The 27,313-nt window shown below is 43.1% G+C and overlaps 1 protein-coding gene and 1 long non-coding RNA gene across 2 annotated transcripts in view; one reads left to right on the top strand and one right to left on the bottom strand.

Moving 5' to 3' along the window:
• The window catches only part of LOC115087992 (dedicator of cytokinesis protein 2-like), a 1,829,205-nt gene that overhangs the window by 829,387 nt on the left and 972,505 nt on the right, over positions 1 to 27,313 (bottom strand). The gene's annotated exons all lie outside the window — the stretch shown is intronic.
• Positions 15,156 to 27,313, top strand: part of LOC115087999 — a 270,678-nt gene continuing 258,520 nt past the window's right edge. Inside the window, exon 1 of the long non-coding RNA XR_003855686.1 lies at positions 15,156 to 15,222. This is a non-coding gene — a long non-coding RNA (uncharacterized LOC115087999). The remainder of the gene's footprint in view (positions 15,223 to 27,313) is intronic.

Here is a 27,313-nt window from a genome sequence, read left to right as displayed (position 1 = left end):
CTCCTGATCCCAGCTGGGCTCACAAAGTTATCATGACCCACCTGGTCCTGTCCTCAGGACTCTCCCTGCCCAGCAGGGTCCCACTCTCTCCCTCTGAGGGATTTAAGGTGGACCAGGCATCCAACCTGTTGCGGTCCCGGGGCCGTGCCCCGGGACCTTCACTCACCATGTGGGCCGGTCCGGCCGCAGGAGCTCCTCCTCAGCCACCCAGGCCTGAAACGCGGCCTACTGTGGCCTTCTCCAGGCGAGGGAGATGCCGACGACGATCTGCGGCTGGCCCCACCCCCTAGGCGCGTGCACGCACTGAGGCTTCTGATTTAAAGGGGCCAGTGCGGGAAACAGGAGGACAGCCCCCTGCTGACGTCAGATGCTGCCGGGTTGCAGTGCCTTGCAACGAGGTTCACTCTTCGGAGTAGCGAGTTGTGCTTCCTGCTTCCCGGTTCCTGCTTGTTCCTGACGTCTGATTCCTGGCTCCTGATTTTGCTTCGTTCTTCGACTCCAGCTTCAGCTTCCGTCCCTGGATTTGGCATTCGACATCTGATTCCTGGCTCCTGACTTTGCTTCATTCTTCGACTCTGGCTTCAGCTTCCGTCCCTGGATTTGGCATTCGACATCTGATTCCTGGCTCCTGACTTTGCTTCGTTCTTCGACTCTGGCTTCAGCTTCTGTTCCTGGTTTTGGCATCCGACATCTGACTTCTGGCTCTGACCTTGGCTTGTTCCTGGACTTCAGCTTCGTCTCCCTCTACTGCCGCAGGTACTTGTTCTTCACCCGCCCGGAGGTTTCTCCTAAGCCCCAGCGGCTCGGGTCCTCATGGGCTCCTCCCGGGGGGACCGCGGGCTTCCATGGGTGAAGTCTCTCTGGACCTCCTGGGCGCTATCTCATCGTCGGATTACCTCGGCAGGCTACTCTTCTGATCCTTGATCACATAGGATCCACCTAAGATCAAGAGGCCCAGGTCCCTACAGGCTCCTCCTGGGGGGACCTCAGGCTTCCAGTGGTGAAGCCCTTTTCAAAGTCTCTCCGCAGCGCCTCCTCATGGCTGCGACGACCCCTGTGGGATTCCACAGCATTACACCTGTCGTCTGAGCCGGTCCAAGGGTCCACGATCCTAACACAACCTGCTCCTGCACAAGTTTACAGGGGGAAATAGGGGCACTCTTCACACTTATGTTCTTATATTTTTATAATCTTATGTTTTCACTCAACGCACAATAAAGCTCTGGAATTTGTTGCCAGAGGATGTGGTTAGTGCAGGTAGTATAACTGACTTAGTTTTTGGGTACTTGCCAGGTTCTTATGGCCTGGATTGACCACTGTTGGAAACAGGACGCTGGGCTTGATGGACCCTTGGTCTAACCCAGTATGGCATTTTCTTATGTTCTTATGGGTTCAAAAAAGGTTTGGATAAGTTCTTGGAGGAGAAGTCCATTAATGCCTATTAATCAAGTTTACTTAGGGAATAGCCACTGCTAATTGCATCAGTAGCATGGGGTCTTCTTAGTTTTTGGGTAATTGCCAGGTTCTTGTGTCCTGGTTTGGCCTCTGTTGGAAACAGGATGCTGGGCCTGATGGACCCTTGTATTTTTCACAGAGTGCATAATTAAACTGTGGAGATTGTTGCCAGAGAATGTGGTGAAAGCAGCAAAGCTGGGTTTAAAAAGGGTTTAGACACGTTCCTAGAGGAAAAGTCCATAAATCACTATTTGCCATGCAAACCTGGAAAGCCACTGCTTATTTCTGTATATGAGCAAAAAGTATTGGACCTATTCTTTGGGATATTTCTGGTTACTTCTCAGCTGGACTGACCACTGTCAGAGACAGGATGCTGGGCTTGATGGACCGTTGTTCTGACCTAGTATGGCATTTTTTATGTTCATATGTTCTGGTAGTACTCCATAAGTCTATCAGCAGAAATGTTCTCCTGGCAGGAAATTGTTCTTGTAATTTGCATTGTCCATAATTAATGAATATCAACCACATAGGAGTAGTGTGTGATTGGCAGTTTCTGTTGATTTCTGCTAGGAGGGGGGGGGGCTATGTTAGCTATTAAATAAGGTGAGAAATACAACAGAGCCCTGCGGTACTCCACAGAACAGGAGGTGGGGTTGAGAATGAGCTTCTCCTAAAGAAACATATTGAGTGTGTTTAAGTGAACCAGGCAAGTGCAGGGCCTATGAAACCTAGGTCAGTTAGTTGTGTGAGGAGAAGGTTGTAGCCAATTGTGTCAAATGCCACAGATTGGTCAAGGAGTATTAGTAGAGCAGTTTGTCAATGGTCTTAGTAAAGCCAGATCTCATCCACCAAGCTTAATAGGATTGTTTCAGTACTGGGGTATGGCCAGAAACTAGATTGATATGGGCTTTGGGCATTTGTGGTAAGCAGATATTTGAGAGTTACAGTTTGATACTGGGTCATAATTTTTCAGGATGTTCAGGTCAAGGTTGCATGTTTTCACAATAGGTCTTACTGTCACTCTCTTCAAGGAGGGTGGACGGTCTGGGTGAGGGTTGTTAAGCCCATTTTGGCTTGTTTGATCAGCTAGGATGGGCAGAGGTCCTCCTGGCTGGTAGCTGGTTTGAGGAAGGAGAGCAAGACCTTGACCTTTTCTTACAGTAGCAGATAGAAGGAATATAGAGTTTGGGTTGGCAAGCTGTTCTGGGTTACTGGTGGGGTTTCTGCTGGAGACATGTCAAGGTCCAATTGGATTCTCTTAATTTTATCATTGAAGAATGTAACTAACTTGTTGCAATGGAAATTAGTTGTGGGTGGTGGGGGCAGGGAATGAGGAGATTCAGGAGTTTGTTGATGGTCTGACAGAATTTCCAGCTTGAGAGATGTTTTTTGTACAATAGGCTCTCTTTGCTTCAGTGATGGCCTTGCAGTAAGCCGTGTGGTGCCATCTGCATTTATTCCTGTCGGCTTGACACTTTGATTTCTTTCATTTCTTTCCAGCTGTCCATGGGTTCTTTTTAGTTCTGGGATAAACCAGGAGGTTGGTTTAGGGGGTTTTGCTGGTGGTAGTTTTTCCATGAAGCAATCTTATCTGTGGCCAGGTTGGTTTTCCCAAGAAATGCAGGGGCTCTGAGTTACATTTATATAAAATAGGCCATGATTATTTTTATTCCCTGATGTCTCTCTGTCAGAACATTTTCAAGTTCTCCAATTTGGATGTATCAAGTCTAGGGTTTTAACTTGCAAGAACCCTTCCATATAAAACACGCATTCATTACTTCCATGTGATTTTACAATTATGTTGAGAAGGTCAGGGGAAATACTACAAACAGGAATCTATAGTTACTATATTTAGAGAAATAGTACAGTAGATCTTCGAGGGAAGAAAGGTGCCAAAGAGGCAGCTCGGGCAGGGGCTACTCCTAAGTCCATAGTTCGATAAACTAGACATTTACTTGTATCTTTTTTTTTTTTTTTTTACTTTACTGTTAGCACAAATCCTCCAAAACTGCACTAACAGCAACTGTTGTAGAACAAATCAATAACGTAACAAGCCCAGAGTGCTTGCTGAGAGATTTATCATTATTATAAAAGGAGAAAGAGAGAAAGATGAAATTGTTTTCCATTGAAAGAGTAGCCTTTAAAAAAAAATGTATTTCTGGAAAGTCGAAATTTACAAGTATGGAGACAGAGCTGGGGGCCATCTGCTTTCAACTTTCAAAAGAATGGAGTAAATTTTAAATACAGCAGTGAGGGAAAGCAGAAAAGGAGGAGGAATGGACCGGTGAGCCACGCAGAGTCCGGAAAACAAGGCAGGAGGTGGTGGGGCTGATAATCTGTACCCAGGATCATAATTAGGGGTAGGCTGCCCACGGCGCAAAGCTTCTCTAGGGCTGAAAAATGACTAAAATGAAAACATGGGAAGGCAGCAGAGGTAAAACCAGGAAGAGTGCCCCTCCCCTCTTACCATCTGGGTTGGAAGGGAGAGAAGGAAAAAGGACAGCGGGATCACAATGGAGGGCTGGAGGAAGAGAGAAGTGTGAATAAGAGTAGACGGGGTGCAAATAGGCTGGTGTGCCCTGGGTGCTAAAATAACTAGTTACAGCTCTAATTGTCCCTGGCAACCAGGAACCTTAAATAAATGCGAAAAGCAGCAGAGACATCTCCAGTCACAGCCAGGAAGACACTTCCATTGATCCTGGTTAGCGGGGGCCAATGTAACAAGGTGCGCCAAAGCTGTTTTCCCCCACACAAAACCCTATACGGGGATGTAATAAGGGCTTTGTGCACAGGGAAAAAGTGCATACAAACGCACTTACTGACGTACTTTTTTTTTTTTTTGCACTAGTGCATGTTAATGGTATGCAAAGGAGGCGATTATCTAATCATGGGCCGTGCAGGGAGCCGCGCTAGAAGATAGAAATGCTAGTTTGGGTTTTCTAATGTGGGTTTTTTAGCACCACGGTTAGGGCATGAGTTAAGTAAGAACACTAACTTAGGAGCCATTTTATTCCATTGCTTGCATTGGTGTGGTGTGGCTGTGTGTCCGTGCTGCTCTGGGGTGATTTCGATGATGGAGATTTCTGATTGTGTCCAGCTGTTCCTGATGCTGTGGTACATCCTGCGGATTCACCAAAGGATGACAGCAGCAGAAAGTTTGGCAGGTGACAGAGGTCATGGCATGAGGTGTGAATTAGCACCCATTAATATATTTGCCATGTTTCCTGCAGCCCACAGTTATTAGAAAGATATGCATTTCTATTCCAGGGTCATAACTTCACTAAAAAGTGAGACCCGGTCACTCACCACATTTGCTTTTATGTGCGGATTATCAGTGCGGATGCAGCCGCTTTTTATACAGCGCCTTACTGCGCATCTGTACGTGTGTTTCTTCACAACTGCGTGAATTTGTACATGCAAATCATTTGCATAATTATTTTTTAATCCCACGGAGGTGCCAGCTTTGGCTGCCTGTGGTGATCAAAACTCACGCTCACAAATAGCGCCTGTTTCGCCACGGATCTTATTACATTTAGAATGTCTAAAATTAATAACACATCAAATTCACTTCTGCAAAAGGAGGTGGTAGAATATTCATTGCTGGAGATTTTAAATGCAGGTTAGGGAAACATTTGTCTGGGATGATATAAGTCCAGTGCATCCTGCATGTAGGCAGAAGGTGGTCTAAATGACCTCCTGAGCTCTCTTACAGCCCTAGCTTTCTATACTTTTATGGTTTTCACAGCAGGTAGAAAGAAGACTACTAGCCTATACTGTAAAAATTAAAATTCATTCACAGAAACCCACAAAGTAAATGAAAACAGAGGATATCTTTAGTAGACTAATGAATGTTTTGAGATGTAAATTCATTCTTCTGAATATTGCCAGGGGAAAGACCTTTAACAGTCCTGATAACTTGCACTTTAACTATTCATTAGCCTTATAAATTTAGCATCTCTAACTTTTTTTTTTACATTCTAACCAGCCTGCTTTGACATTAAGGTAAAATTTACTGGCAGTGCCAGAATTCCAACTTGGTTTATGGAGTCCTTAGATTTTTACTTTTTGCCCATTGAAAGTCTTCTAATCTATTTTCTGGATTATGGGAAATCACGTGTTTTTAAAATCGTTCCTCAGTCCACGCTCTAATTCACCAGAGCACATATGTTCCCCATCTCCGGTAGTTTTGTCTCACGTGATCTTCATTTTCCTGGAGTCCCTGGCACTTTCAGCAACAGGGAGTCTTCTTACTGCAGGGAAGTCTCCAACAAACTTAGCAGATCCCTGACAACATGCATTTAAAATTTCCATCTTAACTCTGGAATTCACAGGAGCGTACATGCTTGTCCTCTGCTCTGGTCATTGGCTTGCTTTGAACACTCAAATGTGATGTGCCACTGAGTGAGTACCAAGACACTCCCCTGCTCCTCTGGCTTACAAGTGTTCCTTTCTATAACTATGGTAATGCTAATGATGACTGCTAGATATTTTCTAATTCCTTGTGCAGAGTAGATGCCAGCAGCATTTGGCAGATAAGGTGTCTTTTACCATCATCTTTTCTTTCTTATTTTTCTATTTATTATTGAAATTTACTAAGTTATTATTGTTTTGCCATTTATACAGCACCCTACAACTAATTACATAAAGGCACAATTCATCTTCATCCTTCAGATCTAAAACTTTTTCTGCTTAGCCTTCCATCAAAATCTACCTAGCTCCTTTTGTTCAACCTTTCTTTTTCAGCTGTATCTGCTTCCCTTTCTCATTAGTATTTTCCTCTCTATTTCTTTCATTGCTATTGATCTCTTTATCTTCCACCAATTCTCTTCCTTCCATTTATTGTTATTTTTTTCTTCTCACTCCTGTCTCTGTCCCTTTGCTTCGCCTGTCCTTCTTCTGGCAAGCTCTCGTTCAGCACCACTTTCATATTCTTTGCCTCCACTTCTCAATTTTTCCTCTTTCTCCATCTCACTATCTCTTCTGATTCTTCTTCTTCTCATCCTTTCTTTCTACCTCAGTCTTCCTTCTCTCCGTGTAGGTATTTCTTGGTAAAGACCTTTGGACTCGGCTACGTGAGTTGTCTAACTAGGTTGATCAGAGATAGGCAGACATTAGATTGCTATGTTGACTCATTGAGTACGTTCCTCAGGGCTAAACTGTGTGCAAAACCTGTAATATTATCCTCAGGGAGGAAGTAGGTGTGCCCACTTGGCTGCTATTATTTGTAAGTCCATAGCAGGTTTGCTTTAAATAGTGCATGTCATACTTCCTCCACTAATGGTACTTTCATCAATGGACGCAGGCAAAGTCATAAGTTCAATGTCCGTTGGATTCATCAGTTATTCCTGGATTGCCTGTGTTTAACTGCGAGTTTTTCTGCACAGCGAAACTTACAACCCAGTTCCTAGCCATGGCACACAGTTAATTAACACTGTCCCAAACAGGCTGTGGATTCCTTTTTACCACCACAGACTGGGACCTATACTGCACTTTTGGAAGTCATGCCCTTTTCACTCCAGCAATAGTACTGCTGTCATCACTTCATCATCCACTACTGCTATTTGGGGAAAGAATTCTTGGGAGCATGGAGTGGCTAAGCTCACTTCCTTGGCTGCTTCTCTTAAGCAAATCCCTTCTGCCTGCAAGGGGTGCTCTTCTCTGAATCCTGCACCTTACGAGGCACTTTACTCCCTTTATTCACAGTCTTGAGACATTTCCTTTAGGTTCTCAAGTTGCTTTTTTTGAAGTTCCTTCTCCTTCCCGTGGGTACAAGCAGCCTTGTCAAGGAGTCATTTGGTTCTGACACTCTCCCCGCCATCGTCTCCCTGCACACTGCAGGCTTCCTCCAGACCTCCCACTCCCGGAGAGAAGGCTCTGGATCTTTCTCTTAGATTTCTCAGGTACGCAACCTAGACCCAATCACATGGGTTCTCACTTCATGCACATCATTCCTTATCCACAGGGTTACAAATGGTTCTTCCACTCACTCTTTTTCTCTCTTTGTTCTCTATCTCCACCCTCTGCTTTTAGCCTTCTTCTATTCTTTCTTCTGTTCCACCATGCTCAATGTATGTATCTTTTTACCCTTTCTTTCCCTCTCTTCTATCTCTTCCTCCTCTCCTTTGTTTTATAGGTTCTGTCCTTAGTAGTCTGGCTTGTGTCCTGCAGTTGCTCCAGAGTAACTCAAAGTTTGCAGTGAAGCTTCTTTGGCTGAAATTGTTGCAGTCTTCAGTGCTCTGGCTCATAAACTGCCTAATCCCTGATCACAGAAGAACATGAGGTGCTTGTTATCCATCAGCTTATTCCTTCCATCACGTTAAGGGGAATTCATGTGGAGTGATACTGTGGGTGGGCATGGCAGGACTTGCATATATAGTGCCAATCTTGCATGGCAGTGTGACACTTAATTTCACGCTTCTGTACAGAACTAGTTCTGGAAGTGAGCAGGTAGGTGTTGCCATTACTAATGTTGAAGGAAGTATGTGGCAGAGAATAATTCCCCTCTGGTAAACATTTATAACTAACCTTTCACTGATCTACCCAACTGTCTCAAATCTCCTTTACCAATAGTCTCTTCTGTCCTGTTAAGAAAATCAGACCATGGGTATGTGTGTGTGTGAGAGAGAGAGATATAAATATGAGTTTTTAGATAAAGTGACAACAGAAGAAATGAGTGAAAGGTCCCAAGAAATCCTAAAATCTAATTGGTTGGATAGGCATGCTTTAACTATGCAATTCAAAATGGGTGGGTTTTATATTCTTATGAGATTACTCCCCACCAATCCCTCCAAAAGTGGTGAAGAAATAAGACAAAGATAATACCACCCTCCCCCATGCTCTTTGTCAAATTAAGGGATCTATGTAATAAAAGGCCTTAGTGTTAATTTCCATGTAACAGTTTGCATGCATGTTACCACACAGTGACACTAACACATGCAAAGGATCCCATCCCCCTCAAAAAAAGAAAATTATGCAAATAGCCTCTTTAGTTGTTAAGGCTGATGTTAAAACCTAAGCAGCTTTAAATGGCCTATTAACGCTGGAAACATTAACATCAAGTAGTGTTGTTACCTTTAGCAGCCTTAATAGGCCGAATTAAACCATTCCCTACCTCAAAGTTAACAGTAAGTCAAAAGACCTTCCTAAAGTCCTCCCCTGAAGACAATGATAGGCTTCCAAGCTTGCAAACTCCACACCCTCACCATGCTTCCACCCACCCACCCCCCCCCAATAAAAATGGCCCCCTGGTCCCCCATCCACCTTCCCCAAACAAAAATTCTGGGCTCTGTGCTATTTCCTGTAACACCTTGCCCCTGTCCCCCCCAATAAACAAAAATCTAGCTTCTAGATTATTTCTCATAAACTCGTCAGACACAAATATGGCCTCTGGCCCTTTCATGTAACCCTCTCTCCCCCCTCCACACCCCCCCCCCAAACAATCTAGCATGTGGACACCCTCCTATAATGCATCCCCTCCACTCACCCCCACAAACAAATCTACCTCAAGGATCCCCACTCACAAGTGAAGATATCCCCAATTCTTATGTCCATCTTAGTGATATTTTGTATTGGTGCTGCTGACAAAACTGATCCAATTGTGCTTTGCACAAGTTAGTGTCAGCAGCACCATTTCGATTGTGGTCTCGTTGCCAGAAGACAGAATGGCTCCCTCCTGCCAGCAAAAAATCTCAGGACATCTTTGATTGTAAGTGGGAGTTTGGGAATGGAATGCAAGAAGAGGCCGGGTGGCCAGAATTTTATTTGGAGGATGGCGGTTTCATGGGTCTGGAGGCCCTTTGTCATCTTCAGAGGGATGGAAGTCATGGAGGCTTGTAGTTGCGTTGGGAGAGGGAGAAGAGAGTCCCTGCACTAGCCAGCCCTTACACTTTATGCATATTAGCATGGGAAAACCTGAGTTGCTAATGTCTTCTGTGGGAAGACAATCATGAATAATGGAGGCTGGCACATTAGATATGAATGGAACATGATCACAATGCGCATGATGTAAATACTGTATGCATATGATGCACATACTTTTCTGTAGGGGCTGTATAATTTATGCCTAAAGGGTATAACCTCTGTTCTATTTTTTTTTAATGTGCACTGGATATCAGTTTCCTACTTCTCCAGAAACGAGTCCCACTGAACCTACCCAGTCAACATTTTTAAGCAACTTGATACCTTTGATTAGCCTCTTATATTCCCACTGATCTACTCTTATCAAACCTAATGCTGAAGACCACATAAAGACAACATTGTGTATTCTGCCATCATATGTCATGCTAACTGAAACAAAATGTTACATTTGCCACTCACAGGATGGCCCCATGAGTGGCTGCACTTACCCTGAAGGCCGCAGCAGTGACCTGCAGCTTGGATGCCACCAATAATGATGCCGCACTCATGCAGCACGAACGCCATCATCCTGCCTGGACCTCCTTAGGTGTGCACGTGTGCTGCCTTTTGAAGGCCCCACCATGGGAATCTTCCTGGCAGATGCCTCTTGATGACATCAGAAGGCTGGATATTTAAACCCAGCCGTGACTCTTTCTTGTCGCTTTAGCAAACAGGTCCTTCACCTTGCTTCGTCTTCAGCCTGTTTTCATCTTCAGCCTCAGCCAGTCTTCAGCCTGCTTTCGTCTTCAGCCTCAGTCACAATCCTCAGCCTTGCTTGGTCCTTCAGCTTTATTTGGTCTCCAACCTTTGCCTGCTCTTCAATCTGACTGTTGTCACTGACTCCTGGACCTTGTTGTAGCCTGGCCCGTCTAAAGACTCGTCCGCCCACCATTGATGAAGACCTTAGGGCCCTGCCCATGAGGTTGTGCCAACTACACCATGGCAAGAAGGGCTCATGCTTACGCCTTTCGCGACATAAAGTCAAAATGAGCTACTGTAATATGTCACAACAAATCCGTTTCAACAGGTACAAAACATTGGTTTTGGTCTTCAGCCATGGCCTGTGGGGTGATGAGATGGTATATTACTCCCTGAGATTAGGAAGGTTCTTGAAACCCTGAAATGGATTATGAGCTCATGAGGTTTCAAATGCTTGTCTGAAAATTTCAGGTGGATAATAATTCCCATTCAGGTTTGGAAGATCTGAGTCCCTTTAATAGATTATTACCTTAAATATGAGGGTATAACCTCCAGGCCAAAAAGGGACAACCAAAATCAAGGTGTTCAACCTGGATTTATCAATTGCTCACTACCTTATACTTCCGAAGCATTGCAGCAGCAGTTCATCATCCAAAGACAATGGCAGGAGAGAAAATGAAATGCGTTTATCCTTCATTTGGCAATTCTGTCTCAACAAATTTTATTTCAGCCAGAGATTTACATTCAATTAGCAGCAGCAGCAGAGAGCGAGAGGAAAGGGTTTCCTTATTTGCTGAGGGGCACAGAGCAGTAGAATGCTTTAGGGTTAATGGGTTTAATGATCTTTTACCTGAATTCCAGCTGGAGTTGAAGCATAGAGAACTAAATTTTCTAGTCTCAACTGTGTGTGCATCAAAAGACTACTTGTTTGGAATCATTTGCACTAAGTTATATTATATATATATATAATATATTCATAGATTATGAGGTTCATATTCAAAAGTATTTAGACAGGTAACTCGGAAGTTAGTCAGCAAGAGATTAGCTGGCTAAATTAGGGGCATTCCAGGGGCATAACTGGGAGGAGTTGAGTTAGCTTGCTAAGTTATTTGGCTAACTCCAATAGCCAGATGCATCAAGCCGTGATATTTTTTCCCAGGCGGTAATCATTTTGCCTTCCTTCCACCTTTCTTAATGTGTGGAATACGTTTGGACTGCGCCTCTAGGATTGTATTTTAAAACAATGTCCATGCCTGTTGAACACTTTTAACCTTTGCAGCTGCACCTTTCAGTTTTTTCTATTTTCCTCATTTTATCAATGTTTCCCTTTTGAAAGTTTAGTGTCAGAGCTGTAGATTTACTTATTGTACCCCTTCCAGTTATTAGTTTAAATTTCATCATGTTATGATCACTTTTGCCAAGTAGCCCCACCACCGTTACCTCTCTCTCCAAATCCTGCATTCCAATAAGAATTAAAGCTAAAATAGATCCCTCTCTTGTTGGTTCCTGAACCAATTGCTCCATGAAGCTGTCATTTATTACATCCAGGACCTTTATGTCTTTAGCAAGTCCTGATGTTACATTTAACCAGTCAATATTTTGGTAATTGAAATCTCCCATCTTCTATCACTATACTCCTACCCAACACACATGGGATTTCTACCCATATAGATTCTACTGAGCATTTAGTCTCTTGTATGATCTTTATCCTGTTGGACTCTATACCCTCCCAGACATAAAGTGCCACACCCCCACCAAGTTGATCCTCCCTATCATTGCGATATAATTTGTACCCTGATATAGCACTGTCCCATTGGTTATCCTCCTTCCACCAAGTCTCTGTGATGCCAATTATGTCAATCTCATCATTTGCTGCTATACACTCTAACTCTCCCACCTTACTTCTTAGACTTCTGGCATTGGCATACAGACATTTCAAAGTGTGGTTTTTGTTTGTATTAATAACCTGCTTTTCAGTTGTTAGGGATAATTTGGAAATCTTTAGCTCAGGTGATTTTTTACATATAGGCACATGGACTACGTTTGCTTTCATTGGAACTTCTTTGTTAGGATGCCCTAACTCTCCTGTTTCATTAGTAACCTTCAAGGATACATTTCTCCGAACCATGCACTGCTGAATGACTGTCGGCTTTCCCCCTTTGTTCTAGTTTAAAAGCTGCTCTATCTCCTTTTTGAAAGTTAGTGCCAGCAGCTTGGTCCCACTCTGGTTAAGGTGGAGCCCATCCTTTCAGAAAAGTCTCCCCCTTCCCCAAATGTTTCCCCAGTTCCTTACAAAGCTGAATCCCTCTTCCCTGCACCATCGTCTCATCCACGCATTGAAACTCTGGAGCTCTGCCTGCGTCTGGGGACCTGCATGTGGAACAGGAAACATTTCAGAGAATGCCACCCTGGAGGTTCTGGATTTCAGCTTTCTACCTAAAATCCTAAATTTGGCTTCCAGAATCTCTCTCCCACATTTTCCTATGTCGTTGGTGCCCACATGTACCACGACAGCCGGCTCCTCCCCAGCACTGTCTATCATCCTATCTAGGTGCTGCGTGAGGTCTGCCACCTTCGCACCAGGCAGGCAAGTTACCAGGCAATCCTCATGCCCACCAGCCACCCTGCTATCTACATTTCTAATAATTGAATCGCCAACTATGATGGCAGGCCTAACCTTCCCTCCTGGGCAGTAGGCAATCACAGGGGTGTCGCCGCGATAGTGGGTCTCCTCCCCTGAAAATAAATCACAGTTCTATGGCTCGTTTTTTTGTCTCGTGGTCAAACACCGCAGCATAAAAGAATGTGCCCTAGGAGCCCTTTAACATGATGCTCCAGAGTAACTCAAAGTTTGCAGTGAAGCTTCTTTGGCTGAAATTGTTGCAGTCTTCAGTGCTCTGGCTCATAAACTGCCTAATCCCTGATCACAGAAGAACATGAGGTGCTTGTTATCCATCAGCTTATTCCTTCCATCACGTTATTCCTTCCATCACGTTATTCCTTCCATCACGCAATGGCCTCATCCTTGTGCCATTGCTTTAAACATCCCTGGACCTTACTCTAGTCACATGGCTGGAGCAAGGTAAGGTCACTGCCATTTTGAAAAATGGCACCAACCAGGCCAGGTGCGAGGGTGCATTCCAGCTCCAATGCAGGACCTGCAACTTTATTTTAAGTTTTGTGGGACATGGGAGGGGGGATATGCAGTGAGGGAGAGGTGCCAGAAGCGGGAGCCAGAGCCCAGGACCCTCTTTTTTGTGTCTGACCTTTTGGGTGGGGGGTGTCTGGGACCCAGGACCCTATTTCATTTTGTGATACCTTTGGGGGAAAGGGGGAAGGAGGCCTACAGTAGTGTTGGACTTTGGGGGGGGGGGTGTGGAATCTGGACCCTACTTTTAAATGTTGAACTTTGGAGGGGTGAGGGGCTGGGGCCATCTCTGCACAGCTACATTTTCTGAATTTTTTTAGTTTGAGGGAGGTGGTCTGGGGTTGAGCCAGGGGTGAGCGCTGAACCCTGCTTAACTTATTATTGAGCTGTAGCATTTTTTTTTTTTTTTACTTGCCCAGCACTTTAAATGTGAGGCGGGATCCTCGAGACCCATGTTACGGTCCTGGGTCTCCTGCCTCACATTTACTGCATTTGAAATAGATGTTATTTTATTACAGCTGTCCATCTTTTCGGTTGGCTACAATAAAATATTTACATAGGATTGCCTATTCATGGCCGTCTTTGCATGTATTTTCATTATTCATGTATGCAAATTACACGCAAAGAAGATCATTGTAATTGGGCGGGGACTTGCAAAATATTTTGCGATATTTGCTGTTTAATGCATGTTAGAGTATTACTGTGACTTAATGTATCTCCCAGTAAGTCTGGTTGCGTCAAAGAGCTATCCTAAAGTTAGTTGTCTAAAGTTAGTGTGGCTACACTATTGAATATATCTCCAAAGTTAGCCGGATAAGTTTATCCAGACAGAGACCAATATTGAAATCGAGTCTTTATGATTTTAATTTTCAAAATTACGTACTAGAGTCAAAGATCAGACAAAAGCATGGAAATCTCTTTCACTATAATTTTAAGTAGGGCTAGACTTGATTAAAAAAACATTTTGCCAAAAATATTGTATCTGCTTCAACTGTTACCTCTAAGAATCTCTCACTGTGATATTATAGGTTCAAGTTTACTTATAGTCTACAATTTAGTTGTCTCAGTTTTGTTTTTTTTGAAAATCATTTTTATTCAGCAAGACACTTCATGCAGTCATTATACAGAACAATGATACATCCAGTATAATATCTGCATGGTCTACTTTTTTTCAGTCACTGTCAGATAAATTAAAAGCTTCAACCATAGCTCAGGAATATATAGTCAATTGGTAATATATAGTCAATTGGTAATATATCTAATGGGGTCTCAGTTTCTTTTATCTGTTCACTAAAGATGTTTAAGTATTCTTATCGTCTACAGTATTTTAATTTTGCATGGGTTTTTTTTTTTTTGCTTTGTTTCTCTGCTGATGTTGTATTTGATGATGTCTGTTTTTACTGTATTTTATTGTGAACTGCTTTGATTTTATATGATGAGGTAGTATATCAAATTAATTTTACCTGGTACTGGCAGCACTGGGAGAGGGTTCCCCTAGTGGTATAGCAAAGTTGGGATTGAGGTGAATTATCATAGCTGGATGGTGGCTCAGTGATGAAACACAGAGGCACAGAAGTTTACAATGCCCTAGAGATCGCAGTGCTAGAATAACAAGAAGTGCTTCAAATTGGGATAGTAGTGTAGATTTGTCTGGGGAGTAGGATGCTGAAGGACTGGTAGTCCTTAGTACCAGAATAGCAGGAGAAAAAGTGAGTGGGCAGAGCTTTGTATATATGACAGTAGACTATTCAAGACATTGCACTGGTAATGGTACCGGATTGAGGGGCATTGGCAGAAATGGGTAAGCATCCTGGTACGTCTCGGGCTGAGATGAATGGGAAGTAAGTAATAGAAGCAATCAGGGTTTCAGTGCCTCGGGCAGGGCTCTGTGTAAATTCCCTTGGCCCACAACTCATAGGGTAACACAAAAATGTATTCCTATGTTGCAGGAGGCACTCATACAGGACAGGGCAGGACATTGAGAACTGCGGGACATGTCGAGACTGCGCTTGCATTATATACAGGTAAGAAATTCCTTTTTGTCAGTCTCAGCCAAATTATCAGTGACCGATCTTCATTTAGGTATGTATCGAACACTAATTATAGACATCAAAAATATGTGCTACTTATTTTTTTCCATTAATTTTCCATTAATTTTCAAGAAATTTCAGATTTAAAAAATATATTTCCTGTTTGTGGAGCCATAGTTTGGTTTTTTATTTTAAGCCCTTTCCTGGGTTAGCAGATTATGAACAATGTTTTCAGAGCACAGTAAAACTCAAGGCTACAGGCGGACACATCATTGTCTACCCATGCTCAGGAACCATGAGTTGTGGTGTGGTCCATAGAAAGTTCTGAATGAAAGCCCAGACCATTTTGGGATATTCTCTGACATTGCCCGGGATAGGAACCTTAGATGTCCTGAAAGCTTGTATCATTTTGCCACATTCATTAACTTTCTATATTATCCTTGCTGCTCCGCTGTGCTTGAGTTGCTTTGAACTCATGTGCAAAGCAGACATTGTATTTCGCTGCCATGAGATAGAAATCTACTAATTAAAAAAAAAAAATACTCAAGAGACAAGACAAGCTGTTGAGAAAAAAAGAATAATTAAGGAAACTGGTTTATTTTCAGACTTTTGAGGGAAGATTTTGAAACAGTCTTAGCAATATCCGATTTTAATGATGCTAAACCTGTGTTTGGCAGTTTAAGAGCGAGCAAATCCAGTGAAATTCTGTATGTTCACTTACATATGAAGAATCAAAAAGGGAATATTGTGTTAACCCATCAAAGTTAACATTTGTTTGGGGTGTGCATTCGTTTGCAACGTATTGGTAATCCGCAACATATATGCCATATTCGTTGTATTCGTGGGGGCTGCGAAACATATGGCGAACCCCCATGAATACAACGTATCACTAACGAATAAACCCCCACCCTCCTGACCCCCCCAAGACTTGCCAAAATTCCCTGGTGGTCTAGCGGGGGTCCTGGAGCGATCTCCTGCACTCGGGCTCTTGGCTGCCGGTATTCAAAATGGCTCCGATTGCCTTTGCTCTTACTATGTCACAGGGGCTACCGGTGCCATTGGTCGGCCCCTGTCACATGGTAGGAGCAATGGATGGACGGCGCCATCTTGTGCTCCTACCATGTGACAGGGGCAGGGGCAGTGAAGGAGTCTTGAGCTCGAGGCTGGTTTGATGAGGGCCAGTGGGACTGGGAGGCACTGCGAAGGCGTGGTGTGCTCAGAATCTGGGGGGGATGCCAGGGGTAGGTTGAACTCTTGCTGGCAGAATAGTGGTGGTGAGGGGGGTTCAGTTTCAGAGGAGACCTTTCCTCTAGAACTGGGCCAGTGAGGAAACCCAAGCTGGCCGGGCCTGTCCTCTAGGCAGGGGATTTTTAAGAGGAAGGAAACTGGTTTGGAAGTGGGGGAAGAGTTAAGCAGTTCCTCTTTCTATATATTGCTTTTTCAATTTCAGAGCAGGCAGGGCTAGATATGGAATTTGCTTCTGGGTAGAGCACGAGGATGAATAGAAGGAAAGGACGGGAAGTGCATCCTCAGATTTCACAATGTGCCAACTTACATGGGACTCAATCTGTGAACGGAGCACATTTGAGACTTTTAAAATATATATTTAGGGATTCTGTTTGCAGGTATTTATAATTTATAGATTTTAGGGATGTGCACAGACATTAATTTGTTTCTCTTTTTTTTTTCATTTGTTTTGTTTCTTTTCATGTACAGTATTTAAAATGAAAATCAAAGGAAATAAAACAAAACAGAAAAACACACCTCAAAATGGGCCTCTGCCGCAATAATAATAATAATAAAAAAGTCCTTCTCAGGCTCTCCTTGTTTTCCTGCAATGCCCTTTAGCACCCCTCCCCAATCAGTTAAGAGCACAAAGGGAATGGTAGATACCAGCTGTTTCCCCATCCCTGCTGCTGAGAATCCTCTGTATGTGACGCAGCCCAGCAAGCTGGTAAAACAAATCATTACCAAATATAAAAGAAACTATTTTCTAACCATTGTGCCTGTAGTTTGATTTCTCTCCTCTGTCTTTGCTTGCTTTTGGTCCTTTCTTAGGGGATTCTTTAATTAGCCAAATTAGCACCCAGTTTCAATGCTGACATTATCCATGATTTTAATATCTGAGTCACTAAAGAGCATTAAGACTTTAGTGAATCCAGCATTAGCAGAAGATTTAATGGAGAAGATTTACTAGCTGTGGTAATATAAACTCTGTTGGGGGATCCAATCTCTCTTCTGTCCCCTGACAACAGAAGGCACCTGTGGGCCTAAGATCCTCCCATCCCTTATATCCAAATCAACATCAACAGATTCATGACCTGAAGCAACGCCCTCTGAGAATTAAACAAAAGGAGACTGGAGGCCTGATCTCCCCCACCCCCTAACATCCATCAAACCTCTTCCCAACATCTTGAAGAAGGGACTCCAGTGTTCCGATCCATCCTCTGTGCCCAACACTGCTACCCCTTTGGAGGTCTTAAACCAGTTTATTTATTTATTTAAAAGTGTTTCTATACTGCTTTTACAAATATAATTTTATCAAAACTGTTTACAATATAAAATCATAAAAAACACATTGAATAGAAACCATAAAATAAAAATAAATGAAGTAAAATAAAACAATCATAGTCTTAAAAACTAACAAAAATAATATTACATCACTAAATAAATAAAAATAATTTGAGATCAAGTGCCAAAATACTGCAAAAAACTTAAAAAATGGGGAAGGTAGGTGAGGAGAGGAAGGGTAAGGAGAGAGTATGGCAAAAACTAGAAGGGATGTAGGATAGATGACATGTTACGTATGATCTGTTGCTGAGATATTGAAGGCAAGCTGAAATAGGTGCGTTTTCAGGGATTTTTTAAATTGTTGAGTGTTGGATATATGATGGAGTGAGTCTGGTAAGGAATTCCAAATTGTAGGCCCGGCTACAGAAAAAGCTCTTTTGCGAGTGATGTCAAGTCTAGCTAGTCGAACTGAGGGAATATCTAGAAGGTTTTTTGATAAGGACCTTAGATGTCACATGGGTTTATAAATATGTAAGGTAGAACATAACCAGGTTGAAGAAGGATTATATATTAAGGAATGGATTATGGTCAAAATTTTGTAATGAATTCTGAATTTTATAGGGAGCCAATGAAGAGAGTAGAGGATTGTAGTTATATGATTTCAGGTAGAAGTGCATGCATGCATGTTATAAAATCCAGGGTCGGTGCGCGCAAGGGGGTGCACAATTGTGCAACTTGCGCGCTGAGCCGCGCAGCCTGCCTCCGTTCCCTCCGAGGCCGCTCCGAAATTGGAGCGGCCTCGGAGGGAACTTTCCTTCCACCCACTGTACCTTCCCCTCCCTTCCCCTACCTAAACCACCCCCCAGTCCTACCTAGAACCCCCCCCCCCCCTTACCTTTGTTGAACAAGTTATGCCTGCCCCGGCCCGCGATCCCGGGCACATTAATGGCCGCTGTGCCTGGAGGCTCAGGCCATGCCCTGCCCCGCCCCCAGACCACCCACGCTCCATCCCTTTTTGTAAGCCCCGGGGCATACGCACGTCCCGGGGCTTGCGTGCGCCACCGAGCCTATGCAAAATAGGCTCGGCGCGCGCAGGTTTTTTTTTAAGGGTTACACATGTAACTTATGCGCGTAACCCTTTTAAAATCCGCCCCTATACATGCAGCAGAGTTTTGAACCAATTGTAGTGGATGAATAGTAGAATCAGGTAAGCCTAAGTATAAAGTGTTACAAGCACAAGCGATTGAAGGACAGTTCTAAAATCTTGGTGAAACAGAAGAGGACGAAGACATTTTAATAAATGTAATTTATAAAAAGATTTTTTTGTGACAGCAGAAATATGTTGTGTCATAGATATATCAGAATTTAGAAGTATTCCCAGATTAGGAGCATGTTTTGTTATAGGAATGGATAATCCATTTAAAGAGAGATGGGAGGGAGGACCAATGGTGGAACTAGAAAATGATGTTAAATGAACTATTTCAGTTTTGGAGGGATTTAGTTTTAAACGATTATGAGATAGCCATGTATTGATAGTGTTCAAATATAAAGTCACCATAGAAAGAGTAGAGGACCAAGAGATATTAAAAGGAACCAGAAACTAAATATCATCAGCATAGATTTTAAATTGAATATTTAAAGCAGTGAGAATATAACAAAGAGGGAGAAATAGATATTGAAAAGAAGGAGGGTTTAGCTGGTAAATAGGATCCTGGGATTTGGGCTATTGAGGAAGCTTCTAGGAAGACTATGCAAGCAGTCACTGAAACACCATATCTGGGGAGGAGTCCATCAACCAGTTAACTGCAATTTTTGAGTAAGTCAGAGTTTGTCTAGGTATGCTTCATTGAAAGATCAGAAGCATAGGAGAAATTGCAGTGTAGAAAATTCTGGGTTCTGGATTCATATTCCATCTGATTGTAAAACTGGATTAGAATCTGCAGTTAAGGGTCTCTCATAGCGTCACCCTAGAAAGGAGAGTGTTGCGACTATTTGTATTTTGATTTGTATCAATAACTGTTGAACCTCTGAATAGGAACTATCAGGGGTGGGCAATTCCGGTCCTCGAGGGCTGCAAACCAGTCGGGTTTTCAGGATATCCTTAATGAATATGCATGAGAGAGACCTGCATACACACTGCCTCAATTGTTTGCAAATCTATTTCATGCATATTCATTAGGGGTATCCTGAAAACCTGACTGGTTTGCAGCCCTCGAGGACCGGACTTGCCCACCCCTGAACTATGTGATATCCAATTTATGCTTTTGTTAATTTTTCCTGAAAATAGAAACCTGCTTTCACTTGGCTTTACTGCCTAGTGTAGTCTTATCTGAGTCACAGAAGTATTTTGCGTTATTAGCAGTCACGTCTTGGGTTCCTAGAAAGCAAGTGAGAACTGTTCCATTCACAGAGGGGATGGTTAACCCTATCCAGAGAAGAGGATCACTTTGGATTTTCCATTACACCATCTGCTTGACCACAACCACTTAAGAACCCAATACCCAGGCAGGGATTGGAACCCACCTACCTAACAAATGGTTATGTGTATCTCTCTCCATCTTTTTCCCATCACACCTTGTAATCTTTTCATATCTCTTTCTGCCTCCTTCCTCCCCAAACCCTCCATTATATGCAAATATATATCATGCATACTCATTGTGGAAATCCTATCTGGGTTATGGCCCTCAAGTACTCAGCTTGGGGACTCCTATGCTAAATGATACAGACTTATGTCTACCAGGAAGGAAGTAAACTAAAAAAGCTGGCTCATTTCTAAAAGACTAAAGATCAGCCATCAGTATTGTGACATCAAGGCTAAGTGGCACGAGATCAAACTTTTGATCCATATATTAATTATGGTGCCATTTAGTGTCCTTTCCCTGTATGAAGCCTCAATGCTATCAGACTTTTTCCAGTATGTTCTGCAGAAGAGCTTATTCAGTCCACAAAACAGTATCACTATATTCAAGAAATTAGCGCTAGCCTTAACAGTTTGATCATTATTTTGCATGCACTGGATTCTTTGGATTCTTTCTCCAGTGTTTGCAATAAAACTGGGGCTCTGAGGCCAGAACGCACATTGCAGACTAACCTTGTCTACTAAGAAAAGGGTACAAGAGCAGATTAGATGATAAAGTGTGCTGAAGGAATGCTATCACTTTCAGCAGTTTGCAAAACTGTCTCCAATTACTTCATGTCTTTCCATGTCTTGTTGGTCCAGTAGAACGTATCAAAGAATCAAGTTTTCTCCAGGACCAACACAACTGCTAGGAATATGCACTTCATGGTAATTATGTTTTCAAAGTTTTTAGGTATGCCAAAGATAAAAAGTATCTAGGATTCCTACTATCTACAGACCCAGACCTTTCCTTACAGTTGACTGCAATGCCATCTGTTGAAATGTGTTGGATGACCATGCCAAGCTGTAGATGACATCAACAGAGTTAGCATGGGCCCTGCCACGTTCCCCGCAAATGGCGTAGGATCCAGTCCCCATGCTGTATGAGATATGTGGGCGGGCGCCATTGTACTGCGTTACAGAACCTAACAGGTTCCACTTGAACAAATATATTGTAAAATAAACATTCACCTCGGCACCTTATTGTGGGCAAACTATCAGCAAACACCAAAAGCTTAGACTTTTAAGCACGGAAATGCATGTAAATGATAAAACTGAAATAAAAAAAAAAAAAGAGAGAGCCCAGATCAATTACAATTGCTGCTCCCGCTATGAATAAAATTCCAGCAATTTACATTAAAAAAAAAATTTCTCAGGAAGAAACGTCTTTGTAAAAGAGGGAGCTAGAAATGCACAAGCCATCCTGACCTAAAGCACTATTATCGCAAGAAAAAAGGAGAAAGAAATGACACATTGAAATTGCAGCTTACATGGAAATGACACCTGGCCGAGGGGGATTAAAGTCTGTTGCAATGTTTGCGTTATTGACTTGCTGAATTAATTCCTGAGAATTACTTGCCAGCACAAGCCCTTCCATTTCATTTTTTTTTCTCATCTTTTTTCCATCATTTTTCCTCCTTTATCCTGGAATGACCCTCCCCAGACAACTTGCTGGGGTGCCTCTGGAGTTCCATCTCTGATCTAAGGGCTGGCGGGGGCACCATTCTTGCTGACTTTTCCTGACAGGGGGGGTGAATTGTCAAGGTGAGCACCCCTACTATCGAATCTCCCAGACCTGTGGCAGCTGAAGAGGGAGGCATAGCTGATGCTGAGGTTGCTCAAGCAACTGCAGATGTGGCACCTCTGGCGGCCATCATCCTCACTTCCTCCATGTGCCAGGCGAATCACCCCCCCTGTAGCATGCCCAGATCTGACTGGACAGCCCTCCATGTCATGTTTAATTGAATGTAGTGTTTCCGATTAACCTGAGTCAACCCGGTCCATCTCTATGCATTCTGGATCTGAAAAGCAGGTTGAGCAACAAACAGTAGGGCTTTAATTTTAGATTTTTATTTCCCTGGCTGAGAGCTGGATGCCCCCTCACTAGGCCACATCTCCTGGGTCTGATGGGATGGGAAGGAGGAATGTGACGTTATGGAATGGGAGACTCATTCCTTCTTTCTGATCTGGAGTCTTTTGCTGTCTCCAAGACACATCGTTCCCTTTGTTTATATTTTTAGTCTCAGTTCTGAACTAAAAGAGGTTTAGGAGAATGTACTGAATGTCTGTGTATAAGCCAGTTTGTGTGTTTCTGTGTGTCCCCCTCCCTTAATAACTTTGAAATAGCTGGACCTAGCTCCGCCATACTTTGGGTGGAGGTAGCTCCTTGGGGTGGGGTATCATAGTTGCTGAGTGATTTGGTGGGGGTGGCGGGACGTGCCACGGGAACAGACAAGGTTGTCAATTGTTAAATAAGAAAAGTGTGTGCACCCTCTTATAACACTCTGAAACAGGGGCACCTAACTGTGCCAAACCTGGTGTGGAGCTAGGTGATCGGAGGGACATGAGACAGTTTGGAAAGTTGCTGAGTTATATGGTAGTGGTGGGAGCCAGGGAGGGCAGAGGGCGGAGGGGTAAACTGGGCAATTGGTATGAGAAATGTATGGGGAATTGAACAGAGACTATCTAGAAGGTTATATTTTCTAATGCTTTTTAGTTTAGCTTGGTCAGTTTTACTTTTATTATAAATATTATGGGTTATTTAGTAAACATGTAGTAAAAGTCTTAACGTGGAGCTAACATATGATATTTCAAATACTGCACGTTTCCCCCCCCCCCCCCAAGAAAAACCCCAGCACAATGTGGGAATGGTAATGAGCTCATTAGCATACAAATGCATGCTAATTAACTAATTACTCGGTAAAAAAAACCCATGTAAATCAAATAACGCAGCTTGCCTCAAAATTTGCAATCTGCATTATTTGATCCAAAGCTGTAGCTAACGTTTCCCTGGGAGCTTCGGGACGTTAACACATGTCCCAGTGCTCCCAGGATCACCAGCTTTTAAAGGGGCAGATGGTCTAACACAATGTCCTCCCCCTTCCCCTGGTCACAGTAAAAATCCCAGGGGGCCTTGAGAGATCCCCTGTCCCACCTCTCCCACCATCCTTGGAGGCAGCCCAAGCACAAATAAAATGTTTTTCAAATGAAGACCTGGCATGCAGGGCCCACCCCCTTCCCACAAACCCCTCCCCCAGTTTGCAAAATATAACCCCCCCGACCTCAAACCCTATCCCCCTTAGTCCCACTCCGAGAAGTAACTCAAGATCCCTAGGGCTCTAATGGGACCTGCAGTGCCCTCCTAGGCTCTGGACCCAGTGCCAACATATTCCAAATGATGTCAGCTGGCAACATAGGGAAGGGGAAAAAAAGTCTAAAAAAAATGCCTCAGGACTGAGAAAGCTGTTGGGCTTGGTACTGCAGCTTTGGAAATCCCAAGGCATTCCACAAATATCAGTTTTGTCACTAAACCCAATTGTTTGATAACATTGCACAGCACTGGTGTGACACATTTAACACCAACATGCAAAAACCAGGTAGAGTCGTTAAGAGCTGATGCATTATTCATTGAAAGAGGAACAATTAGTGGGCAGCTAACTCAGGGGCTGTTGCAATAAGCTTTGCATTAAAACTGAGTACTGTTTCCTAATGCACACACTCAAAACTAATTTAACTCCTGATCCAATAAGTTAATGGTATGCTAATGCATCAGGAATTTAAAAAGTGTGCTGGCTGGAAACTGGACACAGAAAACATGCTTTTCTGCACAGGTGTTTACAAATAGTGTCTTATCAGTATTATGCATGATTTGGATGCACAAAACATAAAATTTAGGAGCTTCACCCTTGATTTCTGCCCAGAAAAATCGTGCTCCTAAGAGTTAGAAGCAGACGTCCCAGAAACTTTGTTTCACTTCTGAACGGGAGTTAAATTTCCAGTGTTATGGAAACTCGAGTTCAGCCTATGCACCTCTCTGTCAGGCCAATTCAGAAAAACACGTGGGAGAGCGTGCACAGACCACTCTCCTGGGCGCGCGATTCAGGAGGGTGGCCTATGCAAATTAGGGACCACGGTAAAAGGAGGCGCTAAGGACACTAGCGCCTCCCTAGCACCTCCTTTTTGACAGGAGCGGCGGCTGCCAGCGGGTTTGACAACCAACGCTCAATTTTGCCGGTGTCGGTTCTCAAACCCGCTGACAGCCACGGGTTCGGAAAACGGACGCCGGCATAATTGAGCGTCCGTCTTCCGACCCGCGGGCCATGGGCTGATTTTTAATTTTTTTTTTTTTACTTTTGGGGCCTCCGACTTAATATCGCCATGATAATAAGTCGGAGGGTGCACAGAAAAGCAGTTTTTACTGCTTTTCTGTGCACTTCCCCGGCGCCGGCAGAAATTAACGCCAGCCTTTGGGCAGGCTTTAATTTCTGAAAGTAAAATGTGCAGCTTGGCTGCACATTTTACTTTCTGTATCGCGCGGGAATAACTAATAGGGCCATCAACATGCATTTGCATGTTGTGGGCTCTATTAGTTTCGGGGGGTTGGACGGGCATTTTCGACAGGCTATTACCCCTTACTGAATAAGGGGTAAAGCTAGCGCGTTGAAATTGCGCGTCCAAATGTGAGTTAACAGTGCGCTCCACCGGAGCCACTGTACTGTATCGGCCTGTGTATCAGGGAATTGCAGCTAGTGCCTTGATTATCATGGGACTTGCATGGAGGCATGCTAAGCGGTGTGCAGTTTTATTCACATTTGTGCCCACATTTTTTTTGTGCATAAAACTCCTTACTACATTGAAGCATATTTCTATGCACATACAATATGTGCAGAACCATGCACTGCCATGTGTGCATGGCCTAGTGCACCTTGTTACATCCGGCCTATGGAGAGTTACCTGCAGGACAGTTTGGAAGGTTCTGCACAATTTAGTTTATTGGGCTGAGTCTGGGGTGGTCTACATTCTTTCACCAGCTCCCTGGGCTGAATGTGGGGTTTCCCTCTGCTTTGTATTAAATAGACAGGTCGAGCCAGTCCTGGTTTTACCTCCACTGCATCTATGGAATTGTAGTCTTACAAAAATCTGGAACTACAACTCCGCAGAGGCTAAGGGCCTACCCTGTTTCAGTTGATACAGAACAAATTACTAAACTCCGTTTCACTTCAGGTGATATTTGTTGTTAGTTTTCCTGATTGAAACAGCCAAGCTGCCTCATTCACATCTGCTACTCCTGGTTCGTCTGTTGCAGGGACGGATTCCTGGTTATGATTTCCCTAGCCACAAAACTTCTGACTTAGCCACATTTAATTTCAGTTTCTGTTCCTGGAACCAATCAGTGACTTTTCCCAAGCAGCAATTTATGTTTGCAAGATCTTTGTTCCAGTTACCAGGCAAGAAATGTGCACATCATCTTCAAATATGTGATACTTTAGCACAGGTGCCTGGATAATTGAGCATAGGGTTTTGTAAAAGTAATATTACTGAGATTTATTTATTTATTTATTTATTGGTTTTTATATACCGCCGCTCATCAAAGATATCACGTCAGTGTACATAGAACAAAAATACGCAGTTGCGTGTACATATAACAGTATAATAATATCTGAATTCCACAATAAATTAAAACAGTAAAAATACAATATCAAGAGCAACTTAATTAACGGAATATTAGATAGAATAAGATAGAATATTAGATAGAGATAAGATATACCCCTGAAGTACCCCCACAGGTAAGCTTCCAGGATTTTGAGTATGATGCATCCATGACTACCCTGTTATGTATCCTGTTAATTATCTAAGTACGGCCCCCACCCCCCAATCCTACCACTTCCATCCTGTCAACTAATCAAGCATTGTTGATAGTATGAAAAGTGGCCAACAGATCTAACAAGATCAGCACTGCCTTCCGAATCCTCTCAATATACCTGTGTAGGTCATCCAATAAAGAGGTCAGCTCTGTCCCTTATTTGTCTCTAAGTCAAGATCAGAGTAGATCCGGAAAATTCTCCACAGCCACATAATTCACTAATTGTAATGCAACTGCTTTTTCAATTAATTTGCCAAGATAAAGGATATTGGAGACAGTTCTATAATTGGCTCTGACCTGTGGATCCAATGACGACCTCTCCAAAAGTGGTCCTACTAGTCTCTGTTTCAGTTGCTCTGGGTAAATTCCCTCTTTCAACGAGATATTTATCATCGCCTTCAATCTATCCAATAAGCTTTCCTTTGTACCTCTAATTAAAAACGAAGGGCATAGATCCAAGTCAGGGTAGATAAGGTTCACCCTCCTTACTATTTTTTTTATTATCTGATCCTCCCCCATTGATTATGTTTTGCTATCTGATTCTTCCCATACACTGCTCATTTCTAAAGGGAATCTCTTGCATAGGACAGACTATTGTTTGCTTGTGGCTCACCCACAATGGAAAATTCTTTAGAGATACTTTAGATTGTTTCCTGAAAACAGCAAAATCATTACAGGGATGTACCAGTACTTCTGCTGCTTATGGGCCGTCCTTTCGTCCTTCAGACTTGTGCTTGGTTCTCTGCTTCTTCAAAGTGTTGCTAGCAATCCTTTCCTTCTTTGCAGCACCAAGTGATTTCAGTAATAATTGCAGTGTGGATGCTGTCAAATGTTCTGATAATTTTCTCTTCTTTCCTTTGGTCCCTTCTTTTCTGAATTAGCCAACACGTCATCTGCTTGCCTTTTGCCCTTCGCTGTAGGTGTGATGCTCACGCCACCTATTTGTATTTGCCTAGGTGGGGTTTTAATGTAAAGATTTAAATATTTGTATTCTGTTTTATTGCTTCATATGACCTGCAGGTTTTGTGGCTCGGAGAACAGCCACGAGAGCAGCAGGAGGAGGAGGAGGAGGACTAGAGATCCCCCCAGCACCCTCTTGGAAGCAGCAATGGCTGCTGAGGAAAGGACGAGAGTAGTCACTCACACCCTACCGCATTAATTATTCCATGAGGTGGCACAGGACCTTTGTGATTAAATATTAATTTTCATTTTTTTTATATGACTAAGAGCTTTTTAATTTTTTTTTTTTTTTTTAAGGAGATCTATGTACCAGCCCTATTAAAACCTGCAGGTTAATATGTGTTTCCTGTCTG

The sequence above is a fragment of the Rhinatrema bivittatum genome, chromosome 1 (genome assembly GCF_901001135.1).
Source record: "Rhinatrema bivittatum chromosome 1, aRhiBiv1.1, whole genome shotgun sequence".
NCBI classification, from domain to species: domain Eukaryota; kingdom Metazoa; phylum Chordata; class Amphibia; order Gymnophiona; family Rhinatrematidae; genus Rhinatrema; species Rhinatrema bivittatum.
Note: the sequence above shows the minus strand (reverse complement) of the source record. Positions and strands in the feature narration are given on the sequence as shown.